The sequence below is a fragment of the Coptis chinensis genome, chromosome 8, assembly GCF_015680905.1.
Source record: "Coptis chinensis isolate HL-2020 chromosome 8, ASM1568090v1, whole genome shotgun sequence".
Classification (NCBI taxonomy): domain Eukaryota; kingdom Viridiplantae; phylum Streptophyta; class Magnoliopsida; order Ranunculales; family Ranunculaceae; genus Coptis; species Coptis chinensis.
Genome location: NC_141463.1, coordinates 6,225,239 through 6,241,325, shown reverse-complemented (window position 1 = coordinate 6,241,325; position 16,087 = coordinate 6,225,239).

The window sequence follows — 16,087 nt, the reverse complement described above, 5'->3', positions numbered from 1 at the left end:
TTGTTGTCGTGGACTTTGTTTCCAAATGGATAGAGGTCATGGCTTGCCGTAACAATGACCATAAGACAGTTGTGTTTTTGTTAAGGAATATATTTTTTGTCGTTTTGGCATCCCTAAAGCCATCATTAGTGATGGCGGAATGCATTTTTGCAATAGAGTTGTTGCTTCTTTAGTTAAGAAGTACGGAGTTACCCATACAGTGGCTACTCCTTATCATCCACAGACTAGTGGTCAAGTAGAAGTCTCTAATAGGGAAATTAAAAAAATATTAGAAACAACAATCAATCCTGATCGGAAAGATTGGTCTAAGCATCTAATAAATGCCTTATAGGCGTATTGGACAGCTTTTAAAACTTCTATAGGAATGTCTCCCTTTAGACTTGTGTTTTGAAAACCTTGTCACTTGCCCGTTGAATTGGAGCACCGTGCTATGTGGGCTATAAAAAGCCTAAACTTCAATATTGATGAGACAAGTGTCAAGCGCAAATTTCAATTAAATTAGCTTGAAAAAATCCGTAGCGATTCTTATGATCTCCCGAAGGATTATAAAACTAACATGAAACGTGTTCATGATAAACAGATTTTGTGTAAAGAGTTTGTGGTTAGTCAAAATGTTTTGCTTTACAACTCCCGTTTGCATATTTTCCTAGGAAAATTAAAAACCTGGTGGTCTGGTCCCTTTTTGGTTACTGAAGTCACCCCTTACGGAGCAATCACCTTGGTCAATCCTAATGACAACAATACCTTTCAAGTTAATGGCCAACGTTTAAATCATTTTCACGAGTTAATGTCCCCAGATGTGGAGGATGTCCTTTTACATGACCCTGTCTATGAGGATTGACCTTTGATGTTTGGTTTACTTTCTTTCATTTCCATATATTAGTAAGTGCACCATTAAGGTAACCGGGCCCTCCCTTTGGAGTGTGTGGCTGTAAGTACCGGATCCTAAGTCCACGTTTAATGTAATTCACGCTTTCCACTTTTGCATGTTTTCTCGGTTTTTTAGTCATGTTTCTCTATGGAGTGATTTATGTCTTTATTGTTTTATTGTTTTCCTTTATATTAAACCTTATTCATAAAAAATAAAAAATATTAAAACCCTATAAACAATAATCTAACAAATCTCAGGAATCTAACTTTAAAAGACCCACATTTTTAAACAAATTTTCTAAACCCTGTTTTCAAAATTTTGTTTGGGGGTGGAGTGTTTGGTCTTTCTATTCTTGATCGCTCAACTTCTTATTCTTGTTGTTTATGTCGTTAGTCGTACTTTGATTTGGGTTGACACTATCTATGAATATAAATTTCTTTTGATCATATAACTTATGTCATTCACGCATTTTGAGGCATTTTCTATCTTCTTATATGTTAACTACGGTTAGATTTGAGTTTTCTATAGATCATTGGATTGTACTTTCTCTGCTGATCGTTTTCATAGCTCATTCGCCAAAATCGGACCTTTAACGAATTGGGAATTTTAGTTTTAAGTTTTACAAGGCATAGGACAGGATGGGCATTACATGATTTGTTTTGGGTTTTGGCCCAAACGAATTAAACCTTATGTGATCACGTGCCCTACACGTGACTCCTTTTTAACAACCCATACGAGTTTTTAGTTTCTTTTCTCTTCACCTCCAAAACTCAAAAACACCACCTGCCAAAGAAAAAGCTTGAGCGCGCACGCCTTCATCTCCAGCCTAAACTTAAGCGCACCCGCTCCCTAACCTCCACACAAACCCTATCCAAATTTCGATCGAGTGTTTAATTCACTCTCCCCCACCTTACATTCAGCCCAATTTTGAATTCCAAAACTCAATGGCTCCTCAAACCCCAAAGATTCTTTCAGAACAAGTTTTTATTTTTCAACAATTTTCACCCTTTTTCGGTCACGAAATGCGTATTAGGAAGTGGGAAGGGTTGTGGTATTCTACAGATGATTTTTATCACACTGATTTGGTGTGTGATTTTTATAAGAAGAGGGAGATTGATGGACATAGGATTTTTGTTAAGGTGAATGGTAGTCGGAGGGAATTGACTACAGCAGTGTTGTCTGAGATTACTGGCATTGACCAAAGGCCCATCGTAGTTACAATGTAGGAATCTCAGTTTGGTGGAATCGGTCTTTTGATGACGGAGACTATATTGGAAGGAATTTACAATCCGAACTCGCATTGTGTTCGTCAGACGTCTCTGAGAAGAAACCAGCTGGTTGTGGCTCAGTGGGTTAGTAGGAATGTTATTACCACCACGAAAGCCACTGACATCAATTTGAGTTGTGTACATGTTCTCTGGACCCTTCAGAATAGGAGGTATAGGTTTTGCATCCTTGAATTTTTGTTAAATGAGATTATAGCAGTTGGTAGATTGACCGCAGCCTTCCCTACATTGATTACGTAGGTTATGTTGTATTGGGGAAGTGTTCCGAAGACTGGTAAGATTAATTTGAAGTTGCATGAAAATGCACAAATTTATCGGGAATGTATTCAAAGGGATTGGCATTTGTCTGAGGTTAGGGGTGCTGAGATGGTATCAGATAAGGAAGATGAGGAAGACACGACATGTTTTGATGCAGATACTTTGGAAAGAGCTACTAAGGATATATACCGCATCTCATTACTTCATCGTGGCCTGCGAACTCTCCATAACGAGTATAGGACAATTCATACAGGCCAACGTTCTCTAAGTGACCTCTGTGAAGCTATTCAAACTAGGCAAGGTACCATTCTCCGTAACCAAGATAAGTTGCAGTCTAATATGGAGTTGCTTGGTGATAGTCACAAGAATCTCCAGGCTAACATGGAGACTCTAGCTAGTACTCATACGGAGCGTTGGAAGGCATGAGCGTCATCGACGTAGGACGGATGGCTCTGGCCCATCCTCATCTCGTGGCTAGTTCGTTGGTTGTATTTTGTTTAGGAAATTTCCCTGTTTCTAGTAGAATTTGATTCCCAGTTGTTTAGTTAAGTAGTTAATATTGGATTATGTATTTGGTTGTTATTTAAATTTCAAGTTAGTTTAATTTTTGTCCGAGCATGCTATCTATTTTTTATGAATCCCAGTTTCCCGACTTGTTTGGGAGTGGTATTATTTGTTTAGCATTGTATTTTGCCATATCCACCTGTATTTGGAATTTAATATTGCAAGGTTTTAAGAATAAGGTTTGTGTGAGCATGTTGCTAATATGGTGTAGCTAGAATTAGCTACTCTTGGTTTGTGAAACCTCAAGGATTAGAATTTTGGATGATTGCTATTTTTATTTCCAGCCTAAAAGCTATAGGTTTGATTTTGGAGCCTATTCAGATTAAGGTTTGTGTGAGCATGTTGCTAATATGGTGTAGCTAGAATTAGCTACTCTTGGTTTGTGAAACCTCATGGATTAGAATTTTGGATGATTGCTATTTTTATTTCCAACCTAAAAGCTATAGGTTTGATTTTGGAGCCTATTTCTATTTTGATTTTAGAAGCCTTTTCTTATTCCATCTCTTTTTGTACCAATTAGGGAACCTTGAGGACCTTAGATTAAGAAACTTGGGTTGTATAAATACATGGGATGCTTTAAACTTCACACAACACCTCTCAAATTCACCTCTCACTTCATACCACATACAGCACTCGGAGCGTGCACGCCCTCTCTGTTGCCTTATAATAGAGCACGCCCGTGCCCAAGGACCTGGAACGCAGAGTCAGAGTTGAGCGCGCACACGCCTTTCCATAGGCTATTTTGAGCGCGTCCGCGCCCTAACCTCAACATACTACAAGTTTTTTATAGGGGTTTTCTGCACTCACTTCCAGGAGTTTAGTAGTGTATTTTGGTTGCTATGAAATCTCCTCAAATTATACCGGAGCAATCCTTTGAAGAATTGCTCGAGAGAGACACCTATGGATACTGGTTCCGCGACTTGATTGTGCAGGCAGGATAGCAACCTCTAATGATAAGTGCTGATGAAACTTATTCTCCTCCCCTTACTGCTTATTTCTATGATCATTGTAAGTTCTTTTATCGACCGGAAGGGGAACAAGTGTTCTCTGTCACCATTGATGATGTAACAATGGACTTAACTAAGTTTTTGTTGGCCTTTGCTATTGGACTGTCTATGCCTGCTGAAATCCAAAACTCATGGGGCTATAAGGCTGATAATATATATATCTACAACTATGAGTATTTGCATGAGACCTATGGGGCGGAGATTTTTCGTATAGAGGACCAAGGGCAATATAATGTAGCCCTTGGTAGCTTGTCCCTTAACATGGGCACTATTATGTTCTTTATCATGCTGAATATCTTAGGGGAATGGCGTTTTTCTTCTACGAATAACGCCACTTCTGACGTCTTCCTCGCTCTAGCTGAGGGACATATGTTATATGGCATTCCCCAGACCTTAGTGTCTAGTTTAGCAAAAGCACATAGTATGAAGCATAAGGACCTTCTTATGCCTGTTTTAGTTTGCCGCATAATGCTATTTTTCTTTCCTAAGTTCTGTACCCGTTTCACGGATTGGGTTGGGGATGACATTGTGAGACCCACCAATTGCATTATACTCTCTTTCCGTGCGATGATTTGGCCGGGGTGGAGGCTACAACCTAATTGGGTTGCCCCTTACACCCCATCCGACCAAGTGGCGCTTAACATGTTAGCAAAGGTAGATGACAAATGGCGTGAGGCTTGGCAAATTATCATGGTTTGGCAGGATGCAAAGGAACCTCACTTCTTTATAGAAGAGGAGGACAACGCTTAAATGATGGATATGAGGCAAGTTTTACTTTTTGTTAGTGTTTGCTTATGTCCCAAGCAATTTAATTTTTGTTATCCCCATAATGGGTGGAACTCATATGGAGTTGCGTTTGTTTTATTTATCTATATTAGTATGTTCTAAATTTATTTTGCATGTGTTCTAAAATTTTCACGCGTTTCCATGGTATTTTCTATTCTTCTTATTTGTTTGGGGGTGGCATAGAAACACATGTAATTTAAGGCACTATTATATATATATATATATATATATATATATATATATATATATATATATATATATATATATATATATATATATATATATATATATCTTATCTTGCTTGCTAGTAAAAAAATAAAAAATATATATAAATAATAAGTATTTATACTATGCACTTAGGAATATTGGTATTGTTTCTTTCTCCATGATATTAGTCTAGAAGTTTCACGTTAGCTTTTAAATTAGAATAGTTTTAGAAACTTAGGTTAATATGTAGGTAATAGTCATTGCATCTTTCCATAAATATATTGCATGAGTATCTATGTTTGTATTGGTAGTAAGTTTTTGAAATCTAGGCTAAAGTACTTATTCTACAAATCATGTGAGAATATATGAGTGAAATATTTGAGTAATGACACAAGAGAGAAGTAAATTCCGAATAGAGAAATCACACGTCCACTTGCTTTATCGCTATACCATATCCTAAGCGAGAATTTAGGCCATTTCTGGATCGATATAGCCAGAAATTCAAACCTAATGAAATTATTTTCCCCTAGTCGTCCCTCTGAGCCTTTCTTTAGCCTTTTCATAAATCACAAATCCTTTACCCTTTTATAAGAAACAAAACAAAACAAAACAAAAATCAGCCTACCCATTTTTTAATGAGTCTGTGAATAGAGATGAAATGAAGAAAAGAAAAGAGAAAGACCTATGAAAAACCAAGAATTTGTTAGTCGCTTCAAATAAGAAAAGAAAAGAAAGTTTTCATCCAAAAAAAAAAAAAAAAGTTAAAACTCTAAAAATAGAATAAAAAAAGTCAAAAGCCAAAAGGAAAAGGAAAAAATGGCTAAGGATGAAAACAAAGTATAGAAGCAAAGTAAGAACAAGGTTTTCTCTAGTTACATAATATGAAGACCCTATTGTCTTAGACTTGTCCTTTTTGAATATCCAGTTCTTTCCTTCTTAACCATCACCTAATTCCCGCAACACCTAATAAAGACTTCTAGCTCAATTAGGAATAGGTTAGTGTGATAGTAAATGGCAGATGTGTTTGATCGACTTCGGCTTCCTTGTACGTCATTGAGTTTGTAAGGTAAAGTGTGCCCACTGCACACTGGAGTGAGCGAAATTTGAGTGGAAAAATTAGAGTGTTTTTGTCTTGACATGTATGTAAAGACCTACTTAAGGACGTTATTCCAAAGTTTCAAAAACAGACCTGTTATTACATTTCATAGCATAGTTCATTATATATATGTTTATCAGGATATGATTGATTATTATGCACGTATTAGCTTAGATTTCAAATTGATTATTCTGTATTCATTGCTAGTGAGATGTATAGATATCTGAGAATAAATAAGGAAACAGTCATTTTATTTCTTAGTCGTTGTAGTATGATGAAGTTTGTAAGTACCTTCTTTGGAAAACTCTCACTAGGCTATAACTCGTGTACTAGGAAATTCCTAGTGGTTTAAGGCCTTATTGCATATGGTCAATGCAATCGCACTCTGTGAAACAAGATTAGTTAGAACTCCATTTTTGGTCACTTATTTTAATTTCTCATATTTGCTTGAGGACAAACAAAATGCTTTTTGGGGGTGGTTTCATAAGAACCCAAAACTGTAGTTTTAACCCCTTAATAATATTACATTTAGACCAATTATGTTTATAATAAATAAGAGTTAGTATTGTTTACGTATTTTTGTGTATTTCAGGTATTGGAGTCAAATATGTGAAGAAATATGTCACTTTTGCAAGAGAAAGGAGAAAAGGTTGGCTGCTAAAAAGTTCTATGGTTAAAGCCCAAGTTCCAAGGAGAAAAAATATTTTTAAATCCCAGTCAAAGCTGAAAAGTCAACGCTAGCAGAAATAGAGTATAAAAATCAACAGAACTTCTGCAGGCCGTATGTTTGGACTCAGACCTCGGAATTGGGCTTACTATATGTCAAAACTACCGACTCAGAAAGATCTTTCTAATGGTCTAGGTCTTGATCCAATCAGAGGAGTAAAAGAGGACAAAAAGGCTGTTATAGTAATTTCCAGCAGAGAAACCCTTTTTGGACTTAAGTAATTAGGTTTTGGGCTTGATTTAATGGCCCAAAACATAGCTCCAAAGCTCATGCACGAAATTGTAAATGTAGCCGTCTCCTATATAAAGAGGACTAAGGCACAACTCTAGCTCTCTCTCCCTTTTACTTAGAATATAACCCCTTAGTTAATTAATCTCTCTCCCATTAGTTATTTAATTTAGTCTAAACCTAGTTTTATGTTTTATTTAGCCTAGACACCATTAATTCAATTCAAGTTATCTTTAATAAAGTAGTTTTTCATTATGTCTTATTCTTATTCTTTTAATCATGATAGTCTAATGACTCTTAGCTAAACCTCCATTAGAGGGCTTTGATTAAAGCTTTGAGGAAGACTTGATGTGTTAGTATAGAATAGTTGTAGTAATCTATTCCACTCTAAAAGGTAGTTAATTCACCATGAGAATGGATTTCAATTGCCTCACATGCTAATTATTAGTTGGTAGAGATTGTCATGAATAATTAGAGATTAAAAAGACCTAACCTTTATGTGAAAATAAAAAGATTAGGATTGCAACAACTCTATACTAGCATATTAAGAATTAATAAAGGTGGAATCAAATCTCCCTAATCTTTTCTTTTCATTCACATCTTCTCATTAAATTGCCATAATATAATTTAGAATATATTAATTAGTTAATTTCACCATATTAGTATAATTAAACCATTGCTCTCATTGATATCGTAGAATTGTTTTAAGTTAGGAAAATTATTACGTTTAAGCAACTATGAGTGGAACGAATACTGACTCCCATTATTGCATGATAATTGATTGATAACAACTAGCGTAAATTCATGTGTTTACTTATTCCTAGCATAATTAGTTAAGATTAGGCGAAAAAACCTTGTTTTTACATCTTATCAATAGCCTAGTAGTCTTCTTTTCTTCAGTATTCTTCATTTTTCTTTCTAGTTTTTCATTTTACCCATCTTTTCTCCTAGTTCAATCTTGAGTAGAAGCTCCATTTCATCGAAAGTTGTTTCTTCTCCCAAATCATCTGTTTCAATTATCAAAGTTGTCAATTCAAGATCAAGTTCATCATCATCATCATTCATCAGCAATCAATCAATCAATCAATCTACAATCAAGTTGAGGCAACATTCTAAACAAGGTGATATCTTTCTTTTTTTCTTCATTTAGCATTGCATATTAGGATTCTTTTTTAGTCTTATTATATTATAGCATATAGTTATTGGCTTTAAATAATTTAGTGAAGATCATCCAACATGGTAATAAAATTTTAAGTTGTTTTCGTTCACCTATCTCAAAGCATTACACCTTAATAGAAGTAAGGCTGGTTTTACCAGGCGAGCGTGGGTGATTAGCACCTTCCCACATCGTACCTTGACTCCCGAACCCAATAATTATCTAGTTTCGAGGGCTAGTCCTTCACATAGGTTTTACTTAACTTTTCCTTAATAAAGTTAGTGGCGACTCTAAAATAGCATAGACCTTGGTACACATTTTTGTGCGTACAGGAACCTTAAGGAAACAACTCAAAGAAAATGCCTGAAGCACCCAATCTAATTCACAAAAAAAAAATCAAAAGACGGAACCATAAATTTTATATTATAATGAAGAGAAGAAGATAGGGATTTAATGGCAATATCAAATATGTAGAAAGAGATGGGCAGATAGATGGGTAAACGGTGATGTGATTTTTATTTTTTATGATTTTTTATTTTTTTGAAACTTTCAGGGGTTAGGCAAACCCCAACCTGCATTAATCTTAAACTCTTTTATACATTTTTCCCTCTTGCATCCTCACTAACGATTACAGTCAATTTTTCATCTAGTGGAGGCATGTTGTACAATACACTTTGATCACTCATATTACACATTTGAGCTATATAATCAGCTGCTTTACTACCTTCTCTGAAGATGTGTTGCACCTCGATCAACTACCTGCAATTTCATTATGAGACATATTATGGCCTGCAACACATTTTCACAGTACCATGGCACTTGTTCTTTACCCATCACAATATAACTGCTCGCTTGGAATCAAAATTGATGCTTACTTTTCAGACCCCAATATAATTAGTTGCAATAAGTCCAGCATGTACACCATTCAATTCTTGTAGTATAACTGATTTCCTTGTGCTGCTTCCCGAGTACATTAGTTAAACATTGTCATTGCTATCTCGCATTATTCCCCCATATCCAATAGGTCCATTAGGTCACCGTTCCATCTGGATTGATCATTATAGTATCATCTGGTGGTTTCCTCCAGTTGCACATCCTTGTAACCCTCGGTTTCAGTTGAGTTTGAATTCCCAACAACTGAAGTATTCTTCTGGTTTCAACTGAGTTTGCCACTTGGAGTTTGCTTTGTAAGTAAATCTTCATTTTCTTCAGAGTGTCTCGTGTAACATGCATGTTGCGCTGAATGTACCCTTCTCTTGAACCTTCTACAATTCCTCGATCTCATTCCATATTGCATACACTACTGCACACACTACGGCTCTAATGATTTCTGACGCTGAGGAGTTCTTCCTAGTTCTTCTCAAGATGTAATTCCATTCTCTGGTGGAGCCTTGAATGGGTATACAGAGTCCCATCATTTTTTTAACTTCAGACCATACTGCCTTAGTATAAAAGCAATCGAAAAACAAATGCTGAGAGTTTTCCTTTTCTCTCTCACACAAACAACACTTCGAGTGACAAATGATATTTTTATTCGTGAGCCTATCTTGAGTAGACAAGCAACCACTGAACAACTACCAAGTAACAAAGGAGTGTTTTGGTACTCTTAACTTTCCCCATACTAACCTGTACCACTTAACCTTAGGTCTGATCTGCTTCAAACACATATATGCTGATTTTGTGGTATATTTGTCAAAGCTCGAGGGTGTCCAAACCACTGTATCCTTTTCCAGCATAGAATTGATCCAAGGGTTCAATATCAACTACTTCAGTTCACCATCTGGCAAGTTAAAAACTATGTCATTCCACTGTCCATTAGTGATGATCAACTCACTTACGTTAGCATCATCAAAGAGTTGTAAAAGATTCATTACATCAAAGTTAGTGCTCAGAACCTTGGATGAGCACCATGGTACATGCCACAGGCTTGTGCACTCTCCATTTGCTATCATGCATGTATCTTATAACGTCAGCAACAACCTCTCTATACTTCAAAACACATCTCCATACCCATGAACAGTCCTGTGGTATCTTCATTGTCCAAAAAGGCTTTCCTCGTAACTGGTAAGCCCAAATCCATTTTGTCCACATTGTTTCATCCTTACCTACTATCTTGAAAATTAGTCCACAATATGCAGCTTTGTTCCACACCTTTGGGTCCATAATACCCAAACCACCTTCTTGTTTACTGAACCTAAGAGTTCCATGACTTGTTTTGTATAGTTTCCTCTCCATGTTAGGTCAAGACCATAGAAATATGTTGCAAATCTTCCCCACTTTATTTAACACACCAACTGGCAATATAAAAGTTTTTGCCCAATAAGTGTTAAAAGAAAAGAGGATTGATTGTATCAACTGTAACCTTCCTGCAAAAGTGAGTGACTTGTTTTTCCAATTAGATATCCTTATTGTGATTCTCTCAATCAGAGGTAAACAATCTCTAGCTCCAAGTCTTGAAGCTGTGAGAGGAAGGCCTAAATAGCTCACTGGTGGAGTTATCAAGTTAACTCCCATTCTGCCTGCATATGTTACTCCATCATCGTGGTTAATGCTTCCTGTAAGTAGAGTAGTCTTGGTGTTATTCAGTTTAAGCCTAGTCAACTCATAGAAATCTTGTAAAGTAGTCTTGATTCCCATAATAGAATGATCATCCCCTTTACAGAAGATAAGCACATCATTTGCAAAGCACAAGTGAGTAATTTGCAGCTTTTGCACTTTAAGTGGTAGCTTATATTCTTCAAGTAAATAGCTTCCTTCATAAGTCCACCCAAAATCTCAATGATCAGTACAAACAGGTAAAGTGAGAGAGGGTCACTTTGCCTCAAGCCTTTCCCCCTTTCAAAGTATCCTTGTGGTACTCCATTTATCAAGATAGAATAGGTGGGAGTATAGTAACACATCTTTAACCAGCCAATGAAGATGACATGAAATTGAAACCTCTTGAGTATCTTCTCCATAGTGTCCCAAGTTACAGAGTCATATGCTTTCTCCAGGTCCACCTTGATGTTAGTTCCATGCTTTCTGTTATAACCCCGCAACAACTCATGTGTCATAAGCAAGTTGTCCTATATAGTTCTTTCAGGTACAAAGGTAGCTTGATTGTTCTTAATTAATCCACTGAGTTATGTGTGGCTTCATCATGTTACTCAACACTTTTGAAATACACTTATATATATCACATTACAACATGCAATGGGTCTAAACTCATCAATCTTAGAAGGCCTTTTCATTTTAGGAATTAAACATAAGAAAGTTGAATTAGTGCCTCTATGTATGCTATGTAATGTAAAGACAGATCTAATAGCATTAATAAAATCACCTCCCACTATAGACCATTTTTTTTTTTTTTTGAAGAAGTAGAGCATTTGTGATTTCCTCAGAAGTTATATCCTCTATTAGTTGTGTAGCCACCTGTGCATCCACTTCATATTTGATCTACAAGTTTCCCAATCTGGCTTCATCACACATGACTTTTGATTGTTCACCTAATAAGTTCTTGTAATAGGTAACAAAAGCTTCTGAAAGCTCTTCCTATCCTTGAACTCTATTACCCTGAAGATCCTATAGTGCCCATAGAGAATTTCTATTCTTTTTCTCCTTGATAACATTGTGGAAAAAAATATTACATCTATCACCATATACCATCTAGTCACATTCACTCCTTTGTTTAAAATCTTCCTCTTCCATTGCTATCCAATCACACAATGTAATTCGAGCCTCCCTTTCCCTGATGCAAAGAGTAACATCTAAAAGATGTTGTTGTAATAGCTTCTGGATTTGATTGAGATTCGCTTTGGTTGATTTAATCCTGGTCTAATGGTTAAAACCGTGATAAGAAATTTTTATATTTTTTTTTTTTTTTTTTTTTTTTGCAAAGAGAAAAGGATTAATTTGGTTTTATGTATTTATTGAGGTTTTCTATAAATTGCTTGTAAGGTGTATTTCGGTTGGATTGATTGAACATGGGTTTCAAAACCCATTAAAGTTTTGTTCGTGCATAAGGAGATAGAGTTATGGGAAGAAAATGATCGTTGTCATCTTCAAAGTTGGGCTTTAAATGTTCTTTGAAGACCATTGATTTCACTTCTTAAATATCCAATAAGAAATATCCAAATTGAACTTAAATTTCAAAATGTTATTCTTTAAATCTCAAAATATACAAGATATACTAAATGAAAAATGTGTAAATATATGTAAAATAGGAATGAATTCTTAACGACTACTTTATAAGGGTAAATTTGGTATTTAAAAAAAACAAACGGTTTGTTAGCCGTTTTGAGATGTAATGGGGTATTTTGTAATGATTGTTACTTTGGGGGTTTTTCACAAATGCAACCATACAATAGGGGGTTAATACAAAAAACCCCTATTTTAAGAAAGCATAATATTTCACCTTTGTATTTTTTTTATTAACTTATATAATAAATGGGCTCTACTAAACTCTATTAGGGTTGTTTTGAAATATATTATCTTATAAATTTAGCGAAATTATTAATTTAGTCCATTGGTCCAAATCGAAACCAGCAAATTTTATTATTTAAGCAAGATAATTAATTTATCGCATATTAAATTATGGAGGTTCTACTGTAATGATTACAAATTAACCTTTTATTATAATATTTATCCAAAAACATATATTTGTGCTGCAGAACAAAGACTAGAAGGGCAGAAGGAAAAAAAACAAACAAACAAAGGCTAGACATTGATAACATTATTTTTGTCGATAACTGTTATATTGTTTGTAGGGCTGGTATATTATCTCGAAAAGTTGAAAATAAATAAAAAAGTTTGTAAGGCTGGTAATCCAGCTCGGACCGGGTTAGACGCATTTGGGGTGCTTAAACTCAGCTTGCGTTACAATATTAGGCGAGCCTTGACATATTTGTAATGGCTGAAAATGATGAAGCTAAACTAAGCGCTTTTGCTTGGGCTCGGCTTTCGTTCCTGGCTCACTTCAGCTCACTCACATTGCAATATGAAACGAGCGCCCGAGCAAGAACATATATTAGGACTTAGCTTAAAAAAGGAGCTAAGCTTGAACAGATAGATATATATACTCTGCTCGACTCACTAATGAACACAAGCCCGAACTGTGCGTGAGCTCCCTCGTAATAAAGTCATATGGATCCACCAGGCTTGTTTATGTTAGGAACACAACCCAATTATACTTACATTTTAACAATTACCTCAATAGTACAAATATATTTTTCTCTTATGTACGGTAGATGTTGCGTTTACCAGACAACGACCTAATGATTTGGAGAATTGGGAATGGATGCACTCTTTTTGGGATAAGAGTTGCCTACGTATCAAGTTTCTCGGGCTAAACTTGAATCAAGCCTTACGTAATTCATCTCTCTTTATTTATAGATGTGTGAGTTGACTTTCCATATTTGCTTTGGACCGTTATGAAGTGTAGATCCACCTTGTGTGCTATCTTGATGATTCGTCATTAATGTATTGTTATAAAGTTAATGTTTTTTTGATTGTGGCGTTAATTGAGCTCCGAGATTGCGTTAGTTGATAGCCTTCCATAAATGGTTGTAACTGATGCTTTGGACGACCTGGGTGTTAGGTCGTTGGGTACGGTCTGATGGTGTTGAACGACATGAAGGAGGACGACTGTTATGTAGACACGTGTACTGTAGTGTGGAACGGAGGGTACTTACATGTACCAAGTATGAAAACCTTAATTTGAACCTAGTGAAGATTCACTATGTCTTTAAGACATATTTTCTCCTTCACAGTGCTTCAAGATTGAATGGGAAACTATCTCCCAAGATAGAACGGATTTTTCCTTTTATGGAAAGCAACACTACAATTCTACAAAATCAGCGAACGCAACGTTATGTTTTGACTAAGAACAGAGATGAGAAGAGAGGTTTTCAAGGGTTGTCTCTTCATACAAAAACGTCCGATATTTATATGAGAGTGGTGCTTTTTCGAAACAACACAATGATTGTTCGAACCAACACAGTGTCTTTTCAAAACAACACAGTGACTGTTCGAGACAACATGGTGAATTTTCAAAATGACGCATCTTTTCGGTATAAAGCAACGTTTCAAACTGTTGCCTATTTTCAAATGTCGCACCTTTTTCGGCATAATGCAACGTTTCGAAGCGTTGCACTATTTCGGAAAGGTTTTTTGGTCTTTACCAAGTGAAACTGTTAAGCCTTATAGGCCCAAACATATTAGGCTTTCTTAAGAAATTGGTTGTCCAAAAAGAATATACACTAAACACCACCTAGCCATGCCCAGCCGGTTGGTAGTGCGCACACGTGTGTTTCTTGTTTAGCTTGTTTGCATTTCGTCTCCTAAGAAAATCAGTGACTGTTAGAGACAACATGGTGACTTTTTGAAAGGACGCATCTTTTCTGCATAAAGCAACGTTTCGAACTGTTATCTATTTTCAAAGGTCGCACTTTTTTCGGCATAATGCATCGTTTCGAACCGTTGCACTATTTAGGAAAGATTTTTTTGTCTTTACCAAGTAAAACTGTTAAGCCTTATATGCCCAAACAGATTAGGCCTTGTTAAGAAATTGGTTGTCCTAAAAGAATATACAATAAACACCACCTAACCAATGCCCAGCCGGTCAATTGTATGCTGTGTGTTTCTTGTTGAGCTTGCTTGCATCCCGTCTCCTCGGAAAATTAGTGGTACCCCTTGGGGCCCAACCCAAGTAGCCTCAATTAGTCCTTATAAACTTAACAACTCTTTGGTACGGTCTTCTTCCCATGTGGGACTAAGTGTTTTTCACACCCATTTCTCAACCATTTCATCTCAAGGGGAGTAACTTGGGAGACAAATATATCATTCAATTCTCAATGGATTTGCGCAATTCCAAGTCCTATGTGTTCACAACAATGTAGACTTTCAATTGCAACCCATTTTTCTAACAATTTAGTTATTGTGCTAATTGCAAATTTGCAAGTTGTACACATACCAAGTATATCATCAATTTGGAACTTTCTGCTTACATGGCCATGAACCCTGTAGAGTGTAGTCCATTCTCCCTTATATATTTAGGCCGTCTCCAGTTAAGAATGATGAGCTGCTCGAAAAGGTCGAGTATAACAGTATATGTTCCTTACACTGTGAGTTGTTCTCGATTTTCCTTGTGAACAAGTACTCAGACAGTCAAAATCTTCATAGACAATAAACAGTAATGCTATACTGACCCACTTATTTGACCTACTATTTAGACCTACTGATGTGTCAAAAGTCCTAATCATTGATTTACATAGAAATGTGTGTTCATGTATTGCAATGCAAACCAACGTTATCCAAATAGTAAGTCACAATAATAGGTCTAAAAAGTAGGTCTGTGTATCACTACTCGAAAATAAATGACTAACAAATTTTCACTTAAGAACTAACAAATTTTCACTGAAAAACTTAAAATAGTTAACTTCCAATATAGGGAAGACAGACGACTGTTTAGAATTTAGATAAGAGGATACACAATCCTTATCTCATTTAACCGAAATTGGATTCTTATCTCCATTCCACATGATTCCAAAAATAATGCCAATCTCCATTTTCACACTACAACATTTTAACTGTAGACCCTACTAAACCAACAAAACTATAACCATTTTGACTTTCTACATGCAGTAACTCAGGTATACCATTAGAAGAAACAAGAATGAAAGAGATGAGTTGGGGTATGTAGGAGATGGGCTGAAACTTTGAAAGGTACAAGAGGGGCCCAAGATAGTAACATAAACAATAATTATTGTATTGGAAAATAGAAATGAAGCACACATTCTAAGCCTACGTAGGCCCACATGGAAATCCCTTAATAGAGAGATAGCCAATGAGAAGGTAGAGAATAAGATGGACATTATGAACTCAACCAATAAACAATGAGATAAGACATTGATGTGGGTCCCAAA